This window comes from Sphaerodactylus townsendi, linkage group LG01 (assembly GCF_021028975.2).
Source record: "Sphaerodactylus townsendi isolate TG3544 linkage group LG01, MPM_Stown_v2.3, whole genome shotgun sequence".
NCBI classification, from domain to species: domain Eukaryota; kingdom Metazoa; phylum Chordata; class Lepidosauria; order Squamata; family Sphaerodactylidae; genus Sphaerodactylus; species Sphaerodactylus townsendi.
Genome location: NC_059425.1, coordinates 115,084,561 through 115,106,560, shown reverse-complemented (window position 1 = coordinate 115,106,560; position 22,000 = coordinate 115,084,561). Strand labels below are relative to the sequence as shown.

The following is a 22,000-nucleotide window of genomic DNA, read 5'->3' as shown; positions in this document are numbered from 1 at the left end:
GCCCGTGCACTCCCACACACGCCAACTGGGTAACCTTGGGCTAGTCACAGTTCTTCTGAGCTCTCTCAGCCCCACCTGTCTCACAGGGTGTTTGTTGTGAGGGGGGAAGGGAAAGGAGTTTGTAAGCCCCTTTGAGTCTCCTACAGGAGAGAAAGGGGGATATAAATCCAACTCTTCTTCTTTCTCCCTCTCCCCAGTCCTCATTCTTCTGCCCCTACACCCAGCTTAATTCTTAGTAGCTTGCCTGGGGTGCTCTGGGTGTGTGTAATGAGGCCTCTCCCCACACAGCCCACTCTTACTGGCACTGCCTCAGCCAGAGTAGTTCCATGTGCAGCTATGCTCTCTACCCCACCCCAAACAGCCTGGGGTGCGATGGCCTGTTCAATCCTCGCTGCTGGTGCCAGGCTCGCTGCTGACTTACTTGGGAGTTGGCTCAGGCAAGGAATAGGACAGCTTGAGAGAACCCCTACTGGAGAGGCAAGGAATGGGACAGCCCAGTGAAGACCCAGAGCTTTAAAAAGTGTTACTGGCTGAGTAAAAAGCAGTCTGGGACTTATAGTCCTGTACGTGAGAAATATCTGTACATGAGAAATGTCCCTCTCTGGACTACATCTCCCAGAGCCCTTTACTTTTTCTGGTTAGTTGTAAGGAACATGCTGCTCAATTACATAGAAAGATACCTACAGATGCTAAGAAGAAGGGGAAAGGAAATTAATTGTAGTGAACTATCATTAAAGTGTAACTAAGACCTTCATCTATATATGTCAGCTGCAAGCAAAATAATTAAGGAAGCCAAAGTACTCTGTCACTGTTGGAAGTTTCCTAAATGTTGTCCAAAAAACAATGGCTTACAGAGGTCTGGCAATTAAAGTACAAATTTACCCAGCAAATAGAATTATTTAAAAATATGATCTAGAAATATAAATATGTAGCCACTTGATATCTTTTCACCCATTCTATGGAATCATTGCCTTCTAGGGATAATGCACCGATAAAATACAAACACACACACACACAATTGTGATGTTTAACTTTACCTCAAGATGGATTAATGTATTGCCTTCTTCTTAGATTTTCTTAGATCATAGATTTCCTTGGGTATTTTGGTGGGTAGGGTTGTGTTAATTTGGATAGAAAGCTTTAATATTGTTGATGCTTTTAAAAGTAATTACCAGTTTAATCTCTTTTATGAGCTTCTGGAGAAAAAAATCAGTTGCTAACATTTTGTTAGTAGAGAAATCAACTAATATTTCATTTTGTAATTAACTTCTGATCATAGAATTGTGTGCCTTGAACTCTTCTCATGATGACTTTAGCTAATAAGAAAACTTAGAGTATTTATTCTGAAAAGTCAAGCTACCCTGTCACAGGATCCTGGGAATCAGAATCCCTTTCCAGTGCTTCAGGATGGTAGCATGTACATAGAGTCTCAGATTAAAAAGCTGCAGAGGATATAAGAATCAATTAAAGGACACATTTTCTCCTTTGGTGTCTCTGGGTGAGGAGGAAGGTTTGATAGTTGTTTGTATAGCAGAAGATATATGGAGAAAAAATGTCAAATTAATGGGGACTTCAGAAACATTCCCTGGTGGGCATCCTATATCTTTGATTTGTCAGCTTCCCACTGTATATACGTTTGCAGCAAATCTTACAGAGCATCTTCTTTGATTTTGTAAGTAGAGGACAAGCTATGACCATTCATTAGCATAGGAATTATTCAGTTTTCCTCAGGAAAATTTTTTAATATGTAGTATGATGATCTCCCACCACCAATTGCTGTTCTCCTGGCCCAAGAGTACTTGAGATGCAGTGGGAATCTACAAAGTATACGGGAGACACTGGATTTCCCCATTGCCTTCCTCACTGGTCATATTTGGGTAGCTGCCACCACTTAAACCCTGTCTTTCCTTTTGCTGTCTGCAGTTTGAGGTGCTGATAGAAACTATATGCATGTAGTTGCTAAACACACCTGCTTTCTTTGCCTGCTAACTGGCCTTAGCCTCGTCACATGTTTTTGGTCTATTCATGGACAAGCAGCCAGATGAGATGTACATAGTCTGAGATGTTTAAAAGGGAGAAAAATCTTTATTTACTCACGTTCATGTCTATTAAATAGAACATGGGAACATTGGAAAACTATATTAAAACATAACTATATTAAAACATAAAACATAACTATATTAAAACATAAAACAGTGTGTTTTAGAACTAAGGAAAAAAGCATAAGATAAGACTAAGGTGTACAAATTACTGATTTTACTGCGGCATTCAATTCCAAGGAGTGGCAACAAACAAGGCTAGAACTTTGATATTAAGATTAGTCAAGTCAGACTTCACTTCATTTCTCCCTGTTCACTAGTCCTTGACTTGCGTGCTTCCAGAGACTGTGCTAAACTTTTTCAACCCCTTCTCCTCCGGCTTGGAGGGTTTTTTGTCTGAGTTTCGTGAGCTGAGGGCTGAGTTTTTCCTGGTTTTCCCCATAAAACCTCTATCTAATGCTAAAGTGGTGGATGTCCTTGACATGTATGGTCAGGAAGTCCAGATCAGCAGTCTGTTTTGCATGTACCTGGTAGGTGGGCAAATGGTCATCTCTATCCTGTTCATTTGTCTCCATAAAGAGAAATCACCTCCTCTCAGTCTGGAGACCAGTTTATGGCCCTATCTGGGTCTTGTGCCTCCTGCATGTTAATCAAGGTAATGTATATTCCCCTATTGTAACATGTAGTATCTATATGTCATATTTTATTATTGGTGTTTTCTGTTTTTTTCTGTGTTGACCTTTTAAAAACTTATTATTGGCCAGCAAGAGAACTCTCCTGAAAGGTGGGATGGAATTTTAGAAATAAATAATAGAAGTGTGGGTTTGGTGTACACAGTAAAATCTGTGGATTCTCTAGGGATGAACTAATAATGAGTGGGGTTATTTCCTCAAGGCCCACAAAATACTTGGCAATATTTTTTATGTATCTGCAGTATTTATACTCAGCATGTGCTCCAAAGGCAGTTTATGGAAACTTATGACATAATCGTTAAAACAGCTGTTCATCAGAATAAAAACAATGCCAATGAATCTGGGTTTGAACAACTTTGTAAAATGAAATTTTATTCCTGTTGGAATCTTTCCATTTCCAGCTCACTGTCCTGCTGTATATTCCTATTATACCGTCTTGCTTCATTTTGTCTGTCTTCAGTATTGCATTCCTCTTTGCTGTTGGAAAGTGATGGCTTTTAGATATCCACCCTTATCTTGCAATGCAGCATACTCTGATACCAACTGAAGTCATTTCTAATAATGATCACATTCCAGAAAGCATCCATAGATTTTTATTTGGTTCCTGCTAAAATGTGAGAGCTTCTGATGTTGGTTACACCTGGGAGTATGTGCACCTGCATTTTTTTTTTAAAAAGACACACTCAGATCACACAGTTCACACAGTTTTAAAATGGCATGTTCTGTCTTATACATTTTCCCTATAATCTTGTAACCTGTGAAGTAGTCCTGATTTTCCCTAAGCCAAGGAAGAAAAAAAAACATGTTTGAGTGCATAGATAAGATAAACTACCAGTATAAAATTCTTCAGTGTATAGTTTTTTAAAATTTATTGTAGTTGCTATATATCAGGGTTCCTTGTACTCCTGGAACCTTACATCTTGTCCTGCTTGCAGGTCTTGTGCATTTTCTTTGTGTTATGCATGTTATTATAATATTGGTGAATGTACATAAACATAGGAGTGACTCAACAGGAGCTATTTGATGTCTGCCAAAAGTGATGCATGAAAAAACAGCTTGCAGTCTGGTTGGCAGTGTAATGGATTCACAGAATAAAGTTTTTTAAAAAAACAGCTCATCAAGCTGCATCTTTTCCACATTCCTTTAAGAAGGCCAATTTGTGGTATTGCGCACCCCCCCCCCCCATCATTTCAGATTTAATTTCTGTGTGTCCAGAAGATCATGTTCTTCAGTTACAGTGGAATGATTATGTATGCTTGAGGGCTTGTTTGTGCATCAGATTGATTTATATTGAATAATACTATAATCTGATAATAAAACTAACATCCATCAGTCGAAGTGAGGATAATTTGTACTAGTATTTTTGAGGTTGATCGAGGTCTGTGATAAAGTTCCCACATGTTTAATTTGCTGAGAGCAAACCGAAGTTCAGCTTTGATAAAATGGCAGCTATGTTGTACTCAGTGCTGGGGTGTGAATTCCAGCATGTGGAGGTGGACCTCTGTTGTCCCTCTAATGCTGGATGCGGTCCAGTTTGATTAATGATGCCTCTTTTGAAATTAGGGCTAACCACTCTCTGGTGGGGCAAGAGTTCTTGTGGATTAACAACTGACCTCCATACTACATAGATCAGTTCCCCTGGAGCTGGGGTCTGCAACCTGCAGCTCTCCAGATGTTCATGGACTACAAATGCCATCAGCCCCTGCCCTGGAGGAAATGGCAGCTTTGATGGGCAATCTCCACAGAACTCTTTTTCCTCTCCATGCACCCCCCACCCCCAAGATCTCCAGGAATTTTCCCAATTACAGTTGGCAAACCCTATTTGAAATAGCTGGCACAACTATTTATTTTTTAACGAGCGAATATATTTATCACCTATACTTTCACCAGATATACCTAGACTCTGTGTTGGAAAATGAGAGCAAGGCATTACCTCTCATAATAACTGACTTCCAAAAGAAGCCACCAAAAGCTTGTTGGAAAAGCTCTGCCTTGCAGAACCCTTGAAACCCCTGTAATTTGGATGGGGGCCTTTTCATCTTGGGATGCCCACTCCATAGAACAGAAGATGCCACCAAGAATATAGCATGGATTAGTATTGCTGCACCAGTCGAGTCTAAAGAAGGGGACAATTTCCGTGCCACATGAAATTGTGAAAAGGTACTCTTCACTGCCTGATTTCTAGTTTTTCCAGCTGATGGGATAAATCCAATAGAATTCCCAGATTGTTAACTGAGTTTGTTAATGATAAAACCAGATCAGTCAAGGTAACTCTCTCCAAAATCTCAGCCTTCCAGTCCAGTATCCCTTCAATTTTAGCCAGATTGATCTGTAGTATGCTCTCCCTCAGCCCCTTGACCAGTTTCTAGAGGTTGTAAGGTGCTTCTGGGAGTGTAAAAATAGGAGTGTAAAAATATGGGAGGCATAGCTGAAAGCAAGTTTGGACATCAGACTTATTACTGTAAACAGGAAATACAAATAATTTGCATTGTATGTTTGTGCTTCTCAGGTATTCTCTGCAGTGAAGGATCTGACATATCTTCCACAAGGGAAATACTAAGATATCCTAACCTTGGGAGCGTATTTATATCCTGGTTGGAGAGAATGTGATATTTTGTGTTCTTTTTGACAAAAATACCTTCATGTGTGATACTGCTCTCAACACATAAGGAAGATTCCTTAAAGGACCTGTGATGTAAGCACAGTGAAGTGTCCTACATTCAGTGTGCACCAGATTAGTGTTGCTAAACATATCAGAGTTTTTGGAATGCATTAATAATATATTATAAAGAAAGCCCACACGCTGCCATGCAGTGCCTCTGTTCTGTTAGTTGATATATGGCAAGATATTGTCAACTCCCTTGATCTAGTTCTCATCCTTCCTAATGAATAAGCTCAGCAGTACAGGCATATAAATATATCTTTCCCAAAGCTATCATCTCTGATTAGTGTCTGAAACGTTGGGAAATCAATACCTTTTTTCCCTTTACCAGTGAGTATTTCTTTATCTGCTTTCTTTATTATACAGTTGTTTGTGCATATATAATATAAAGGAATTTTTTGTAGAATTTTTTCAACATACGTCAGTATCATATGGCTAAAATGATCTGGATGTAAGCATACCTTACCTGTTTGTACTGTCCATTGCAGCATCTAATTCTGTGGTTAGTGTAGGTAAATTGTATTGCACAAGCTGCAAAGGCCACAACTGAATGCATGCATCTTACCTTCTAGCAGATTTGAACATGGTCTTGCTCATCTGATTAGCTGTGGTAATAGTTGGTTATCACATAACAAGGCTGACATTTGATGTCCTTTTAATTCCAGGGATATATCCATGTTAGTCTTTTGCAGCAAGAATAAACAACTGTCTTGTGACCCCCCTTAAAGGCTAAAAACATTTTGCCACAGTGTCACTGTTCAACAGCAAGTGTCATCATGTGTCAGGTAAAATGCATGTGCCTAGTTCGGCCCTGGTTACTTTGTCAGAATACCTAATCTCACACCAATGGCTCTCCTCTAGTATTCACATGAGAAAGGAGAACACATATTCTACCTCAGTTAATATGGGAGCATGCCTTGGGAGCAAAGGAGGAAAGGCAGCAGGAACTTTGTGACGACAAATAAGAAGGAAGACTGTTAATCCAGGTTAATAAGGATTAACTGTCACCAAGGAAGCAAAACTGTGGAGACAAATTATGCTAGTTATATTTGATACCAGCTTGTTTCAGAAACAGTTCTTTTCTCAGACATCAAGAAAGGAATTGCTTCTACAGTTGTGCAACTACACTTTAATTTTTCATGTATTCTTTACAATAGACTATTATGTATTCTGGGCATCATTTTAGAAGTACTGTTAGGAATGCGTTCTATGATGATGTTGCTGGACATACTGTTCAATTGTAATATATTGCCCAAGAACATGTGTTAAAAAAATCTAGACGTGTAGAACAGCCATACTGTCATTTGTGTGTTTTCTCCATTCATTTGATTTGATAACTTTTGATACAAAATGTGATTGCACTATAAACTGGATCCTGTGGATCTATTCTGCTAAGGATGATTCCTTTCCCTGGCACAAGCCACCTTCCCTGATGCAAAAATAAAACATACTTTTTTTTGTTTTACACATATTACACAACAAAGTAAAATATACAAATATGGCAACCACATAAAACATACATTTGATTGCCACAGCAATCCTGAAGGAATGTGTAGTTGTAGATGGGCACAGAACAGTACGTGGTACTGCGGTACACAGATACGGTAGAATTTTCTAGAGATAGGACACACTCAACCTTCTGTTATATACCAGTTGCAATCTCATTCTATGGAGAAATGGCTCCTCCCTCCCATTTTTCCTCCTCCCCTTCTCCAACCAGGTACCATAGATTTGGAGGACTTAGAAATTCCAGATGAACATCAGGAAGAGCTACCTGACCCAGGGGGAAGAAATCTTGACCCAGCCTGACCAGGTCAAAAGAGGGTGGGGTCTGGGAACTGATAAAACTCTGGGAGGTGAGGTCTCTTTCTCTTTCTGCTTGGTCACTGAAGGGGAAAAGACCTCTTGCTGGGGCTGTGAAGGGAGCAGCCATTTTTGGACCATGTGCTCATTCAGGGAATTCACTCAGTCTGCCAGGTAATGAGAACTCTTTGAGAATTGAAACCTTCTAAGCTTTAAGGGCCTACCCTATTTTCAACAACTGCTAGGGTATGTTTAGCGAGAGGGACAGGGGATTTGCATTTATATCTCCTTTGCTTTGGAAACCCTTGCTCAATCTGGCGCAGTGCTAAAATCTACTTGTGACCATTTTATTTTTAATAAATACTTTTAAACCTTAGATGTGGATAACAGTTTTCTGTACCACGAATGTCCCACCATCTTGGATGCACTATCTAAAAAGGGGGGAGGAAGGCTGGCAATTGGCAAACAGCTTTTCCTCTGGGACCTCCAATCTGCCCTGTGGAACCCAAGAGAGGGGAACCAAGGGAAACTGAGGCAAGGCCTCCCGGTTGGAAAGGAAGTTGGGGAACCCTGGCCTTCCCCAGTGGACAGTTCCTTAAATGGTCAGGTAGTGGTAGCGGTTTACCTAGAGAGAAAGCAAGCCCTCTCCAGGAAAAGTTGGCAACCTCTGGGAGAGGCTTGGGAGCGGAATAGGGCCTGCCAGGCAAAGCAAGCCCATTCCGCCACACATTCTAACAGTAAATATCAAATATGATGTTCACTGTAGATGGTGCTCTGCTTCAATTATATGATGATAGCACATAGATTATTTTTTCTTCCCCTGTCCCCCAGACTAGCTTCTTTAGAACATCCAAACTGCTTAGAGCAACAATCCTGCAAAACATCAAACTACTCCCACCATAGTTGCTCCCAATAAGAAGCGAACAGCATAGTCTCATCCTATCATTTTATGTACATAAGAACCTTCTAAGATAGAGCAGGCTGAGAAAGAAAAGACCTTGACCAAGGTCACCTGTTGGGCTTTGTAACTTAACATTCTTCCCCATCTAATTCCATCAGTCAGGCCGCTGGATGTCTGTAGATGCTGGCAGGATTGCAGTGTGCTTTTTAAAGAAGACACTTAAAAGAGAATGCCAATCAATCCCTTTGGGAAGAATAATATTAATCTTCATGGAACATTCATAAACCTGTAGTTTTTTAGAACTGTAAGTTTTATTTTCTTCCTGAAAATAAATGGTGAACAACCATTATTAATTAGATTTCTTGGAATTCATGATAATGATGACAGCAACAATTCATTTTAATTTTGACACATATGACTTCTCTTTGATCCAAGATGCTGCAAGATGCCATTTCTGCTCTTGTTGCTCATTTCTCCAGGGAGTGATGAAAGTTAACATGTTGTCAGTCTGACTCAATTACATCCAAAAGGCTGCAGAATATGTTGTCATCTGGGGTGATAGGTAGGTTTGTGTGCAACTGGAGTGGATTCAAAGGTGGAAGTAAGATACAAAGAACACTACATACATGACTTAGAACAAAGTTGACCACTTTAGGTTTCTCTGTGCCTCATAAGTTGTATCTATGTACCTGAATCTGCTGCAGCCACTTCTGCTCACATTGTGCTGACTATTAACATAGGAACTATGGATTCAGGGATGACAAATTTACAGTGCCATCCTATGCAGTATTATACCTAAGTCCCTTGGAGTATGAATTTAAAAGGGTGTATCTCTGCTTAGTGTAGCAGTATAAATGTGAAAAGACAGTGTAACTCTGCTTAGGATAAGCCAGTTGTTAAAAGATTCAGAATGGTTCAACAGTAAGAGCCATCGAATGGAACAGACTTGGATTGAAAACTACTCAGATATGAAGCTCTTTGCATCACTGTGGATTAGTCTATCTCCCAGGATTGTAAGGCTAGGAATATCTTTCTTCTGTTTATTTGCTTTTGAACGAAGGATGACATAATAGTTGTCAATGTCACATATACAAAGGTGTTTATTACTTGTGGCAGAAACCAAATATAGGTGGCTGTCATTTTTTGACCTCCAGTGGACTTTGGCCTCCTACCACTTCACACAGAGAACTCGGAGTTTTCCTGCATTCCTCTCTCAGTTCCTGCAGCCCTTTCCTAGCACTGTGGGGTCCATGTGGGGACTGGCTGGAGAAAGAACAATAGGGTGACATTCTGCAAGTGCAGATCCTCTGAGGTATGGGGTTGAGTTCATCTCTTTGTCTATGCTTTCTCAGGACTACCAATCTGCATGGCTCCTCCTCCACATGAACACTGAGGCTCATTCCGCACATGCAGAATAATGTACTTTCAAACTGCTTTCAGTGCTCTTTGAAACTGTGCAGAATGGCAAAATCCACTTGCAAACAGTTGTGAAAGTGGTTTGAAAATGCATTATTTTGCGTGTGCAGAAGGGGCCTGAGACTCCAGAAATGATCTTTCCAAAGGTCAGAAGTGGCTTCATGTATGCTGGTAAGGAGAGGAATGCAGAAGGCTTCCATGCACTAACATTTGGATACATGCCAGTGCACTTATATGCCAGTGTACTTACCTAGGTACAGAAGCAGGTATCAGTTCTATGAACATAGATGTTTTGAATTTCTGTAGATAAGAAGAGTATGGATTTATACCTTGCCTTTCCCTCTTGTAAGGAATCTCAAAGCAGCTTACAAACTTCTTTCCCTTCCTCATTCCACAACAGACATCTTGTGAGGTAGGTAGGGTAGAGAGCTTTGAGAAAACTGTGATTAGCCCAAGGTCATCCAGCAGGCTTCATGTGCAGAAATGGGGAAACAAATCCAGTTCACCAGATAAGAGCCAGCCATTCTTGTGGAGCAGTGAGGAATCAAACCCAGTTTGATTCCACCACTTTAACCACTATCCTGACTTTCCAAAGGTAAGCACCAACTCCTTGAATTGGAGCTGACAACAAATAGGCAACCAGTGAACATCGTTCTGGATTGGTGTAATGTGGTCCCAGTAGGCACTGCCTGGTAGCCAAAGGGTGGACACATTTTCACCAATTGAAGTTTCTGGTTTATCATCATGGGCTGGCCCTTGCACAACACATCATAATAATCTAGCCTTAAGAGAATTACAGCATTAGTGTTGCCAGGCATATGCCTGGCAATCTTAGGAGCTTCTGGGTATAGGGCATGTGGGGGGGGGGGGGATATTGTACAATTCAGCAATGTCAAATTTTCTATATATTCCCGCATCTTTATGATATTTATTTGATGTTCGCCACCCTGAGCCCAACTGGGAAATGGTGGGGTATAAATATGAATATAAAATAAAAAATAAAGTCCTTACAATTTGCTTGATACAGTGATATCACTTCCAAGTAATTAACAACAAAACGAAATGGTGTAGCGGAGCTAAACAGAATCCAGCAAAACAAAACCTGCTATACTGAGTCTAAGGCAAAATAAATAAATAAATAAGTGCAAATATTTAATATGAAACAGGAGCTATACAAATAAACAGCAAAATATAAGTAATTAACATTTTGTATTGGGGTGCTGTGTGGTTTCCAGGCTGTACGGCTGTGTTCTAGCAGCATTCTCTCCTGACGTTTCACCTGCATCTGTGGCTGGCATCTTCAGAGGATCTGATAATACAGTGGTTCTCAACCTTCCTAATGCCGCGACCCTTTAATATATATATTTATTTATTTATTTATTTTCAAACTTATATACTGCCCAACCTCCGAAGGGCTCTGGGCGGTGAACAACATAAAATTCAAAAACAAATAAACATAAAAATCAAATATAAGTTAATCTCTAGATAATATAAATTAAAAAGCAGCAATTAATACATAACATAACAATACCCGCAAAATCCCTCTTAAACCCTCCTGAGAGGAGAAAAGAAAGAGTGGGTCCTACAGATGTTGTGGTGACCCCCAACCCTAACATTTATCCATTTTACAGATGGAGAACACTGATGCAGAGAGTCTTAGGAGACCCCTGTGAAAGGGCCATTCAACCCCCCAAAGGGGTCACGACCCCCAGGTTGAGAACCACTGTGATAGTAGTACCTCCTTAGTACCTCAGAGGATCTGTTAGTAGTACATTTTGTATTCTTGATGCATAGTCCTGATTTTTGAATGGGAATGTAGGAAGGTAGCAGCATTCATTAAGCCTACAAATCAGTTCCCAAGACTGTACGTGCACAAGTCACTTTGGAAGTGACTAAGCCTTTCATTCTATGGGCAAAATGGGTTGTTTATCTGGAAGTCCTTGTGTTCTTTGGATTCTCTGACTGATACCAGGAGGATCTTTCCCTCTGATATGCAACTTACCTGTCACCATTACTCATATTTCCTCTAGGATACTAATATTGATCCTCTGGACATTTCTCTGACAGATTGACTCCTTTTGTATTTGGTGTTTTGTATTTTGGTGTTGTATTTTGGTGTTATATATATATATATATTTAATACATTAAAATAATATATTTTATACATTTAATGTCAAACAGAAGCTAGCATATATGCCAGAACACCAGTAAGACATACAAATATATATATATATTTATAGCATTTATATATATTTTCGCCTGCCATCAGTGGGGAACTGACAAGCCCTGCCATCAGTGGGGAAGTTCGCCTGCCATCAGTGGGGAACTGACAAGCCCTTGTGGCACCCGTTTAGATGTCTGCAGGAATGGGGACAACGTCCAGGCTAAATTCTGCTGAAAAAAAATATTTTTGATACCATAATAACCTGTTTTTGTAACATGAGGTCTGGATCTAATAGAACTCTGAAGCTTTTAACTGAGACCTTCAATGAAAGTTGCATCCATTACTAGTGGAAAGAACTACTCCTTTGCAATGGAGACACCTTTGCAACTAACACCACTTCTTGCAGGTGATCACCTTCACAACCACTTGATCACCAGTTGATCATTTGATTCAGGCTCTACCTCAGCACAGAGAGGGTAGCACCTGCTAATTTAGTCAAGGAGATATGCAGTTGGGTATTATCTGCATTCTGATACCCATTGCAAAGCTGTGTGTTGTTCAGGGGTCTCACAAAGATATTAATATGAGTGAGAAACCAAACCCTGCAGGACCCCCCCTACTGCAGATCCCATGGATCTGATTCTGCATATTCTCCTTATTTATCTGATGATGCAGGAAGGCCTAAAATTCTCCCTTTCATTACCCTTTTGTTTAGATACAGAGAGTTACTCTGCATATTGATTTGAACTAATCCTCCAAATGTATTGCTGAATGTCTCTAGTTTGGTCTTTGGCAGTTCTGGCATTAATGTTTGTATCCTAGCCATGGCTTCTGATGACAGAATGGCTCTTCCATTGCTGGGGGAGGGGAATATCCACAGATTCTCCACCTCTACTGCAGAACTCCAATTTGCCCCTTACCTCATTCATGGGAAAAAATCACACATACACCCCCCATCAAGTCCAGGAACAAAATTTCCAGGAGCTGCAGACACAATGGAAAGCTGGAAAGTCTCGCTCTGCAATTTCCATTCTGCTTGCAGATCTCATACAATACAAATCAATATATCCAACTACAACACCTGCCTGATTAGTTTGTAATGAGAGGATGAGAGTTTGCAGAATACCAATCAGGAGCTCTACACTAAAGGCATAAAGATACCAGCACGCAGCAACAGTTCAATACCTTTGGAAGCATCTCTTTTTAACAACTAATTTCAGCATTTTTGAAGATTAAGTTTAATTAGCCAACTGTGCCACTGCTAACAGGGTCAATGACTGGTCAATGACTGGATAAAAGTCCAGTACTAAAAGTGAACAAATCGTTGTAACAGAATTAAATTGAATTACCACAGGCAGCTATGCAGTGAGACCTCTTGTATTCAGCGAGAAGAATCAGACAGGACTAAAAAAAACCTCCCATAAATGCCACATTTTTATTGCTGTTTGGAAAGCAAACCGTAAAAGAGACAGATTGTCTCAGGAAAGTTGTTCCATAAAGGGGGAACAACTACTGAAAAAAGCCCTAACACATGATCCACTCATCAACTTCCGGTGGTGAATTGACACATGAAAAAGCTAATATAAAAGATCAGGCAGGTGTACAGGAGAGAAGGCTACCCTAAAGACAACTTAATTGAAGGTCAAGATCAACATTTCGAATTGGACCTAAATTGTTGGAAATGTGTTCCATTTGGCAAGCTATGATCTGTAACCTATAATTGGCTACTGCAATCTTTGGCGAATAAGAATTATCTCCAGGGTATTAGGCTGGTTAGCTTTTTTGTAAATTGAAAGCAGTGAACTTTCCCACTCCTCTGAGTTTTCAGTATGAAAAACAATGCTGATGTAGATATGTGTGGACAAGAAGGCAGCTATAAGCTAGTAATTTTCATAAATTAACGGTAAGACAGTGTTAATGTAGTTAGCTACTGAAGAATACACATTGGCTTAAATAAAAGGTTTTATTTAGTTATTGGTTTAAGTTCAACTGACTAACATGGAGTTAGTTTCATTATTCAGTAACAGAAGAACCTAAAGAAGTTGAGTGAAGATTTAGGAAGTGAAAATGAGAACAGTTGTTGTGGTATCCATCTATTCTGTTTTGTCAGCTCTTTATACTCCTGGGGAAATTTTATATAAACTAGAAAAGAGATGTGGGTTTCGTAGTTCCCCTTCACATCCTCATTTTAAAAGAAAATAGAAAAGATACAGCTGGCCTATCCTTCGTCCTTCTTCACTTCTGTGACTGCCTAAAAGCAAAGCAAAACATGACTCTCAGTCTATATTGCCAAAGACAATCTAGTAATATAATGCAGAATATTTATTCTTCCCCTGCTCCAGCACATCCACAGAGATATTGGTTTGGAAAAGTGCTTGTGGTTTTAGTATACATTTCGTCATACTAGGATACAGTGATCGTCCAGCCAGTCATTTAACATGTAGTCCACCATTGTTTTTAGATTCTCTATCAGAAATGCAGAACTGTAGCAACATTAAAATAAATGAAGATTTGCCATTAATTGCTATAGGAGTATAACTGTACGTAAAGAGACCTATGAATAGAACCATTTCAGTTGCTTCTTTGGGCCACTGGAGAGAGAGGAAAGGGTAGATAAAGTATGTCTGGCCATCAGATGGACAGACAAAAGAAGCATATTTATTTGCTACTGATATTTTTCAAACAACAAGGAACCATAAACTATCAGTCTATTGGACCAAAACCTCCAATCAAATCCAATGGAATCTGGAACTAAAAAACATCCCCAATAAAAGTGATATATGTTTTCAACTTTTGATATGACTGAATTCTTATGCTATTTAATGTGTGCATCAAAAAGAACATTTTAACAAAAGTACCATCTCTTATCATTGAACATTATTGTTCTACATCAGAAGGAAGGTTATTAAATTATGGCCTACCTTGAGAGATCTTGACCAATAGTGGCTACAAATTAATATCAGAATGTGCCTTTAGAAATTTTTCCATCTGATAATGCCATGAGCAACAGCTCAATATAGAATCTGAAACCCAGGGTGATGTGCCTAGACCAGTGGTTCTCAACCTGGGGTCGGGACCCCTTTGGGGTTCGAACAGCCCTTTCACAGGGGTCGCCTAAGACTCTCTGCATCAGTGTTCTCCATCTGTAAAATGGATAAATGTTAAGGTTGGGGATCACCACAACATGAGGAACTGTATTAAAGGGTCACGGCATTAGGAAGGTTGAGAACCACTGGGCTAGACTTTGAAGACCTTTCAATTTCAGTTTATTGAAAAATCCTGGGATAGTCAATACTGCAGTCTGACTCAGCTCATATGGAATTTAGGGGAGAAACAGGATAATTCAATGTTGGCTATCCCAAACTCCATTTCTCATGCTTGAACGTAATTCTCAAAGCAGTTTACACTGAAACATGACAAACCAGCCAAAAACTAACCAAATTTCACAGTAAAAACCCAGCAACTTTCTGTGATTCAGCAGGGAATATTTTCTCCAGAAAATTTATTGCCAGCCTTCTGAAGGTAAAGAGGGATCTGAAACAAAGAAACCCAATTTCAGTGTATCTGCCTAGAACATCTGACTTGTAATAGGAAGTTACAAGAACGTTATTCAGGCATTGCCTTATCGCCCATTTCAAAAGCCATGTCATCATAAATTAGCATAGCACTGAGCATTTTATTGCTGCAGATTTAGCTATCTTTAGATCCAGCCAGGAGACTGGCTTCATCTATTTTTCATGGATAGCTAAAAAGCACAGAAAGAACTAGGAAAACCAACGTTTAAGAGGGAAAAAGCGAGTGAGATCATTTTGCACCTATGAAGCTTCAAAAGCTATATTGAATAACAGAAAAACTAGGAATCTGCACCCCAATATCAGCTGATTCATTCTATCAGTATGTGACATTCATTTCTCATCCTTAATGTACATACCCATCCCTAACTGCCATGCCCTCCAGGGTTATCAGGTCAGAGCAGAAGCCAGAACTGACAACATTACTGTTTCAAGCAATTCGTAACAGAATAGAGATCCTGTTTTGCTCCAGTTTGAAGACCAGATACACCTTATGTCACCTCGGCTTCCACGGTTCTAGACCTTTCTTTTTCATTCATCTTCCTTCCAAAAGTTTATGGGCTTGCTATTCTTAGAACCCCTGAGAAGTTTGCCTCAGCCTACATTCCCTTGGCTTCTAGTTCAGATCAGTCTCTCCACTTTTCATTATTATTTTCCAGTTCACTTCCTTTAGCCAGCCTGCCACTTGCACAGATCCCATAGAATATCTTTTCTCTTTCCTTGAATAGCATGCAATCCCTCTTGACCAGGGGTAGGGAACCTGCGGCTCTCCAGATGTTCAGGAACTACAATTCCCATCAGCCTCTGTCAGCATGGCCAATTGGCCATGCTGGTAGGGGCTGATGGGAATTGTAGTTCCTGAACATCTGGAGAGCCGCAGGTTCCCTACCCCTGCTCTTGACTCTATGTGCCTTAAGGATTCTTCAGGGCCCCATCTGGCAGCAATTGTTTGTTTCTTTTGAAAGCATCATTTCCTGGTCAGCCTAGCCCTAGAACTTTTGTGGATTGCTCTTTTCATATCAGCTAAGCCAGCACCAGAAATGGTGCCACCACAAAAGCAAGGCAACATGGATAGTTTTGTGATGGCCATAAATGTTCCAAAATTAAACTTGAATTGATGTTTTTTCAACTAAAATTAGAAAGGAAAGGCTATATTGTCAAAAGTTGAACGATTGCTTGGATTACTATTTTAGTTGGCACATGGAACATGTTCACTCTTTAAAATACATTATATGGAATCCTTGCTGTTCATATGGGTTCCATTGACATTGGGCAGAAATAAATATTCTGCTTCATTCTATGGTAGCTCCCAAAATGCTGATTCAGTAAAGGCATCATTACATATAAATAGTTTTCCCAAGGTGCCTGTGCCACCTTAATGGGGCAAGCAGCCCCATTAGTATGGAAGGAGCATGCAAGCACAATGCTGGTGGAAAGTGTCAATTCATGGTGATCTTGTAAGATTTTCAAGGCAAGTGATGTTCACAGGTGTTTTGCCATTGCCTGCTTCTGCATAGCCTCTGGTGCCCTGTGTTTGTTTCTGACTTGCCAAACTAGTACTCTGTCTTAATTTTCTGACTCCTGTTCAAGTGACTCATCTGAAGTGAACACGTGCTGGATATGGGTTGCATTCTCATATATGTCCATCCACTAAAGTTAATGTTTCAGGGACGTTGGTTTCCCAGGTGTTGCCCCCTCCCATGGGATCCCAATTTGGAAAGGTGGCTGAGGAGAAAATTGTAAGCCTCCCTGTTGCTATTTTACTGCTCCAAATTCCCCCTCCCCAAACAACTTTCCCTTTCAATAACAAGCACCGCTATGCACTGTATATACATAATGTCTAGTTAGTCCTTCAATGATTCCAGTCAGGTATGTTGCATCTGGGTGAGCAGAAACAGCTAAATAAACTTGTTCTGCCAGATGAAACCTGATGAGACAATGGGAGGCTAATTGTACTTTACATGCTAATTCATGGCATCTATCCCATCCACATTTATGGACAAGATCAAGAACACAGTGCCCATGTGGGCATTTGCATGTTCTCTTTTTTCACAAAGAAATCATACTTCAAGGTGAGCAGGGGTGTACCACCCACAGGGACATGTGGAGTCACATGTCCCTGGGTGTGAGTCATGAGGGAGGCGTGGAAAATCAAGGCTCACGGTGCTGTGACGGTTAATGTTCATTAGCCTTGCTGAGCCTGGCAGTTCCCTCTCTCCCTGCCTCCTTCTATGAGGGGCAGTTCATGAGGTGTGAGGTGGGCACGAGGCAGGCCAGGGGCAACAGGAGCACAGCAGAGGCTGGTTGTCAGGCAGGCAGAGCCATGGTTGAGGAGGGTAGCCAGTGTGTCAGGCCTCTGGCTGTCTCCCGCGTCTCCCTCATGGACAGCCCGAAGAAGGCTGACTCCTGTCACCCAGCCAATTCCCTCAGGCAGCTGCCCGCCCACTTCCACAAGCGCACAGGCATGTGGGGCAAAAGCACGGAGGCAGCGCAGGGGGCCGAGCTGGGTGGCAGGAGTTGCCCTCCTTTGGGCTGTCCATGAGGGAGATGCGAGAGACAGCCAGAGGCCCAGTGCGCTGCCTTCCCTCCTTGTGCACAGCTCCTGTTGCACCTGGCCCGCCACCACAAGGCCTTGCTGCTCCTGAGGTGCCATAGCCGCCACACCAACCAGCTCCCACTGCTGGGCCCTGCTGGCAGACGGCAGGATGCGGGTGGCGGAGGGGTGCCACTTTTTCCTCTGCTATGCCTGCCGGATGACAAGGGCAGCAAAGAGAAGGATGACGATGACAAGGGTGGCCCGGAGGATAACAGTGGCAAGGACGAGGGCAGTGAAGCAGGTAGCAATGAGAATGGCAGCAGCCCTTCAGTGCCTCCCAGCTTGGAGCCCTACAAGCAGACTGATGGGCATGGGCAGCTGCTCGGGCACCTCGCCATGTTGCTGGCCTGCTTCAAGGTGGGGCGTGAGCTGGGGCTGGAGGAGGTGTGTTGGTTCTTCCGTGAGGACTGCAAGAGCTGGAAGCCTGTAATCAGCTATGAGTTGCTCTGCATCGAGTGCGCCTTCCGCACCCTCCTGGATCCTGGGCAAAATCTAGGAAAAATAGAACCGGGGGTGTAGAAAACTCAGATTTTGCCCCAGGCTCCATTTTCCCTAGTTATTCCTCTGAAGGTGAGAATTTTCAAAGCATCTTTATGGTGATTAAGACCAATATTAATTGGTCTTTAGTTTTAGTTTTAACATAACTACTATAAACAATGAAAATCTAGCAGAGAGAATACAATGAAAAAAGAAAAATCATTGGCTCAGAAGTTGATCCAGAAGGGGGGGTGGGGGTGGGATTAAAGTTGGTTTTGTTGCTGCTCCAAAAAATATTGTTTTCCAGAAGTGAAGGTATTATATTGATTTATTCTTTTCAGAATTCCATTGTTGCAAATTGCCTGCCATATATTTATACAGAAAGGAAGAGTATGAAAATGTCAAATAAATACATAAATACTGTTCCTATGAAGATCCTATAGTATCTAATTTAATTCTTCTACCTAGGTAAGTGCATGGATTTAAAAAAAATAACCTATTCATTTTAAAATATATTATACAGGCTTTCTTAGCCTACCAAAACAACATTGGCAAGAGCACCCATTGACAATATTCTTTGCTTCCTGGAGGATGGGTGCAGTATTAAACACTATTTAATCACTTTAAATAAGTCACCCCATGCTACTTTTGCTCCCTCCCACACTGCGGAAAAAAAATAAGGTACTTATAGCTTTTGAAAAAACACAAGGTAGGAGGAGAGGAATCTGGAGGCATTATTTTCTTGCTGGGTATTATTCTGTGCACAGATTTGGGTATATTTCTAGTGCAAATATACTTTGTCATCATGCTTAAGAGACATTACCACAACTATCACCTTGTTTTTTTTGCAACTGATACCAATCAGTAAAGTATCTCAAAAACCTACCTCTATGCACTTTATACATTGCGAGGGCTACAAAATTTTGTAATGACTACAAAATGGTACACACATGCATAGATACATATTTCAAATGAAAATTTGTGTTAAAATCATGCATAAAAGGAAATTGTGTAAATATAAACAGAAACCCATGGGGAAAAAAGTTAGTTTTATGTTGAAAAGAGTGGATTGCAAATTATATATCCATTGCTGTAGTCCCTGGACTCATCCCATTGCAGAGTTGCAGAAATACATTGGGCAGTACAACAGTGGAAGGTGCTGATAGTCAGAATTTTCTCCAATGTTCCCCTTTCCTTAGTAATCCTTTCCAGCTTCAGAAGAGTTCAGTCATGGGGTTGCATGATCTGTGTGGACTAACAGCTATCCTAGCTGTTAGTGGTCTGCAGTGGGGGAGGAAGTGGGAATTGTTTCCTCCATGATGCAAGAGGGAAAAGAGGGTGGGGCCCTGTGGATCCTTGCAGCCTTTTGTTCATGGATCGCTGAATTTCATTACGTTTATGCTAGACTCCAAAGGTTAAGATTCTCCTGCAGGCATCCAAAATACCAAAGACTTCAATACAAACATATTTACCTGAGAAAAAATGTTTTGCATTACTAAGTAGACACATCAAAGACTAGATTAAGTAAATTTTATATTCAGAACATTACAAAACACTTAGGTAATGCCCAGGGATCAAGCTGATTAGAACTCAGTTTGCTAAATCTCTAGCAACAGATAGATATGGACTTATATTTTAAATTCCAAAAGAATAAAAGCCAGATATATGTGTATTATAGAAACATTAAACAGCAAGTATAGTGAAAAGCACTAAATTTATAGACTTCTAAGCTACTGTATAGGAGGACTGTTTTCCAGAAAAACCGCATCTGTGGGCCAAACTACACAAAGCGTTGGTCCTTGTGTCCAATATAGGGAAGGTGCCATCATTTTAAATCCTAAACTGGGCAATTAAAATGCCATGAAGGCCTGGTCTGCAATGCGGCAGAACAAGGCACTCCCTCCACCCCCACCCCAACCTTTTCAAGTGCTGAAATTGTTCCAGCCCGTTGGGGCCATTTCTATGTTTGAAGAGACATGGGGGAGAGCCAAGAGAGGCCATACTGAAGATATTACATGGGGCCCATATGCACAAATGAATTCCTGTGAGAAGAAGCCAGATAAAATTGTCCTAATTCTGCCACAAGTGCAACAGAAAGGTGGGGACAGTTTCCATTTCCACTCACAGCCCCCCGAGCTGGGTGACTTTTTCCTATGTGGGTCTTCTGACCTCCAGCATCGATTTTTCTCAGGGGTTGCTATGCAAAGCAGGAGGGCAAGAAAGATCCATGAGGGCAAGAATTTTTCACAGACACTTTCATTTGATCAAACCCATAACCTCATTTACATAAAATCCTTACACAAAACCATGGTATGACACTACAAAGTTGTATTTTTTAAAAAATAATAATTTTTAGGTATTTTTATCCCATGCTGTAATTGATCACACAGAACTATACACAACTGTTTTGGACATTATGGATGTCCCTTATTTCAAACCTCGAAAGTGCAGAATATTTGTTTTAAATTTTTGCTTCAAGTAGCTCCTTAGTGACCACCAATCAACCACACATCACAGTGTTTTGTGGGGAATCAGCATTGCAACTCTGTAGTTGTCATGTAGCAGTCAATAAGTTTCCCTGAAGAATCAAACTCCCATGTTTGCATAGCTAACCGGAGGATCACTGTGAAGCACAATCTACCAAGCAAACGTCTGCTCCAGTTCAACTGGTACTCCTTTAGGCAGGAAGAGAGATGAGAAATATCCTTAATTTAGAACAGATGCTGATGTGAGGCTGGATTGGCCAGATTCATGATGGAAAATCAGAAAGTGTTTATTTTGAGGAATCTAATGTTTGAATTAGACAGATTTGTAATTCTCATTTAGGCCAGAGTAGAACTATATTCACTACTAACCCATGTTGCATGAAGCAATGAAATCACATGTCATTCAAGGCAGAGCTACAACCAGTGGCATGTTAGGATGTGTCTTCAGTTCTGATTCTCTTATACTTCCCCAGATCTTAACTTCAGAGGCTGGAAAGCTCATTAATGCATTCCTCCCTAGTTTGAAAAGGTTCAGTCACATTTTTTGCACTGGTTCAAAAAAGGATTGTAAAAACACATATACAAATAATTTGAAATTTCTTCAACATAGCTCTTTATCAAGGTAAATTCAGTATCTGCCATGCAGTGGCGCAGTGCCAAGGGGGCGGGGGGCGTGATGCACCAGGCACGTGCCAGTGCAGGGGCGTGGCGTTCCAGGGCGTGGCAGGGGCACAGGGCACTCTTGTCCTGGGCACAGTTCCCTCTCGCTCTGGCCCTGCTGCCATGTAGTGGACTGTTTCGTATTAGATCTTCTGTCGGGTACTAATGCCAGCACAGACTTTTTCTCGGGGAAAGTTGTAACCTATCCCATGCAGGTCTTCATTGACTCTAGTGAACACTGTACTGGCCATTCATGTCTCATTTCTTCCTCTTTAAAACCACTTGGGGTCATTCCTTCAGGATGCTTGCTACTCAGCCTATTTTGGCATGTCTACACAATACATCAGCAAATGAAGTGGAAGTTTTGGATTCAGTCTTCATTAGAAGCTCAGGTCCACAATATGCTTTTCTTTGTGGGAGTCTCAGAAATGAACATTTTTGCAAACACCACACCTGCACAACTGCATGCTCAGCATGCCATTCCATTTGTGAATCACCATATGTAGCATTTTTAGTCCCCAGTGAATTGATG

General features: G+C 40.9%; 1 protein-coding gene across 2 annotated transcripts in view; it reads left to right on the top strand.

The window, feature by feature from the left end:
• Positions 1-22,000, top strand: part of PKIB (cAMP-dependent protein kinase inhibitor beta) — a 72,707-nt gene that overhangs the window by 35,243 nt on the left and 15,464 nt on the right. The window contains exon 1 of one of the 2 annotated variants that reach the window (XM_048491969.1): positions 5,680-5,723. The exons of the other annotated variant lie outside the window; for it this stretch is intronic. The gene's annotated coding sequence lies outside the window, so the exon portion shown is untranslated. Of the gene's footprint in view, positions 1-5,679; positions 5,724-22,000 lie in introns of those variants that run through there. 2 annotated transcript variants of the gene reach the window in all.